The sequence below is a fragment of the Cebus imitator genome, unplaced genomic scaffold (genome assembly GCF_001604975.1).
Source record: "Cebus imitator isolate Cc_AM_T3 unplaced genomic scaffold, Cebus_imitator-1.0 Scaffold476, whole genome shotgun sequence".
Classification (NCBI taxonomy): domain Eukaryota; kingdom Metazoa; phylum Chordata; class Mammalia; order Primates; family Cebidae; genus Cebus; species Cebus imitator.
Genome location: NW_016107791.1, coordinates 1007661 through 1010301, shown reverse-complemented (window position 1 = coordinate 1010301; position 2641 = coordinate 1007661).

Here is a 2641-nt window from a genome sequence, read left to right as displayed (position 1 = left end):
TATAGGCATGAGCTTCCGCACCCAGCCTAATTTTGTCTTTTGAGAATGTTATGCATAAAAACCTTAAAAAAAAAAAAAAAAAAAGTCTACCCTTTAGTTCAGCAATGCTACCGTAAATAACTTATCCAGTAGAGGTGAGCTTACAACAGTACTTATTCCTAGTGTTGTTTCAACGTAAAAATGACAAATAAGATAAATGTCCAACAACGGGGCACATGCATTCAGCTCTGACACAACCTCACCGTGGAAACACAACCAGTTATAAATGTAAATGTACCAGTAACTAGTGTGCATCATTATTAAAATGAAAAATGTAAAATATTATTGAGTGAAAATAGGTCACAACAGAAAGGATGTACAGTATGATTTCATATTTGTAAAAAGTTGTATGTATCCACATTGTATAAAAAATTTTTTCAAGGTTTCCAAGGCCCTCATCTCTGGTTTAAGAGACACTCTTAATTCCTGAAACTAAGGAATGCCAGCTGCAGGGGACTTAGCCACTGGTAGTCAAAGATGTCACAAGCAATTCAGAAATTAGCCCCTCTGCCTGCAGCATTCAAGTTCCTCAGAAGGCACTCCTGGCCATCACATCACTGAAGTAGAAAGCAGATGCCTTCCTGCCTCAGTTTCCCCAGGATAGGGTTGGAAAGACACATGAAGGAGACCAGCTATTCTTTACCCCATAAACTGAGAGGAATTCAGGCTTCCACAGAGGCCAATAGACTGGCTCTTTCCCCCTACAAAGAACAGAAAGGGGCAAGGTCAAAACTGGCTGTAGAACACACTCCTCAGTCCCAAGGCATTCATGAGCACCACCATGTTCGATGCATTTTGTTAAGTGTACAAAGGTCACAGAGCCAGCTTGTTCCTAGGGAGCTCAGTCTAGGGGGAAACAAAAATAACCTTGGTGTGACTGGTAAGAAGACAGGGAGATGACCCAGAGCAGGAAGAGGTGCCCTGTGTGGGGGAACAGAGAAAGGCCTCACTGAGGAGGTAACCCCTGAGCTGATCTTGAAGGATGCACACAGGATGGGGGCTGGACAGAGGAAGAGGCTGCCCTCTTCATTTCTCTGGGTGTCTGGGTATCTAGGCATTCATATTCTCTCACAGCAGCGCCTCTCTGCTTCCAGCTCAGAGTGGGGAAAACAGCCACCCATAGCCCTCACTTTACATTGCTTCTGGCCAGGAGGGCAGTTGGGCCAAGGCTGGAGTTATAGTCCCAATTCCAATCTTCCATGTCTAATACCCATGCCTGGTCTTGTAAATTGTGTCCAGGTGAGGGGAACACTGTATGGGCAAGATCCAGAAGTCTCTGTGGCTGTAACCAAGAAAACTGGTGGGTGGAGGGCATTTCCCAGGGAGTGGGATGAGTTGCTGAGTGGACAGCCCCTAAATCTCCATGCAACCTTGAAGGGATGATTCCAACCAGAAGCTGATGTCCGTACAGCCCATGGCCATGTTATCTTTGAGACACAAGCTGCTGATTGAAGGACAGTAATTGTTACCCCAAATGTGTTAGGAAATAGTAATCTCCCAGATATAGGCTGCCCCATGTATACCTGGGGGCTGGAGGCCCAAGCACATGGGTGTGTGTGCACACATATACACACGTATGCACACACACACATGCATACACATGTGCATGCACCAGTTCACACACCCAGAGCAAGAGGAGGAACTCAATTCTTCCTGCAGTCTGCTTGCATCTGCAAAGGATCACCAACACAAACAATGCAGGGTGACTCATCACCTGTGACTAACAGGCCTGCGTGTCCTAAGGTCCTCACAGCAAATGTCTCATTATTCTCCTTTTAAACCTTCCATGATGGCAGGGTGTCTCCCTAACCTGGCCTCCACTTCCAACCCAGGAGACCCTGGAGGGAGAGAACTCATTCAGTTAGGAGGGGAGGGGAGAACCTAGAGGAATTCATCAGATCTGTGCAATGGGGTGGTGGTGGAGGTGTTATTTTATGAGATGACTTACTGAAGATGTGCTTCAACACAGCACTCTGCACTGGAAATTCAGAACAGGGGATGATTTCCCCACAGTTTTTTTCCTGGTATCTTTTTAGAAATCCATGGATGGTGCAAAGTGAGATGGTAGTGTTGAGGGTGAGGAATGTCTCAGGGGGAGCAGAAATTGCCAGTTTAAAAGCCATTATCAAAGGCTGTGGACTGTTGGGACTATTTTACACCAGCACCTTCAGTGCAGTGACATTCCTGATCCTACAGACATCGCCTTTGTCCCTTCTAGGCCTTCCTCCGCATTTTGTCTTGGTCTCAGGGCTGGCGACTGTGGGGAGAGGCCCCTCTTGTCCTTGCTGGTGGCTTGGTTTCCTTCAACTGTGTCTGAGAAAATTGCTCCAGAGGCTGGAATTCCTGCCCCTACCACAGCAGTTTATCAGATATTCACTGAAGGCCCTAGGATACTGTGGGGAGGCAAGAGGTGGCCATGCAGCCAGGGAGCCAAGACAGGCATGTGGGTGTGACTAGGGATGGCGGACTTCAAATTCTTATCCTGTAGTGGTAGGGTGGGGGGGCTGGGAAAGCTGCCACTTAAGAGCCAGTTTTCAGTTTAGAGAAGATATTGATGCATTTTAGAGCAGGCATCCACAGTTCTGGGCAGTCGGATACCCAA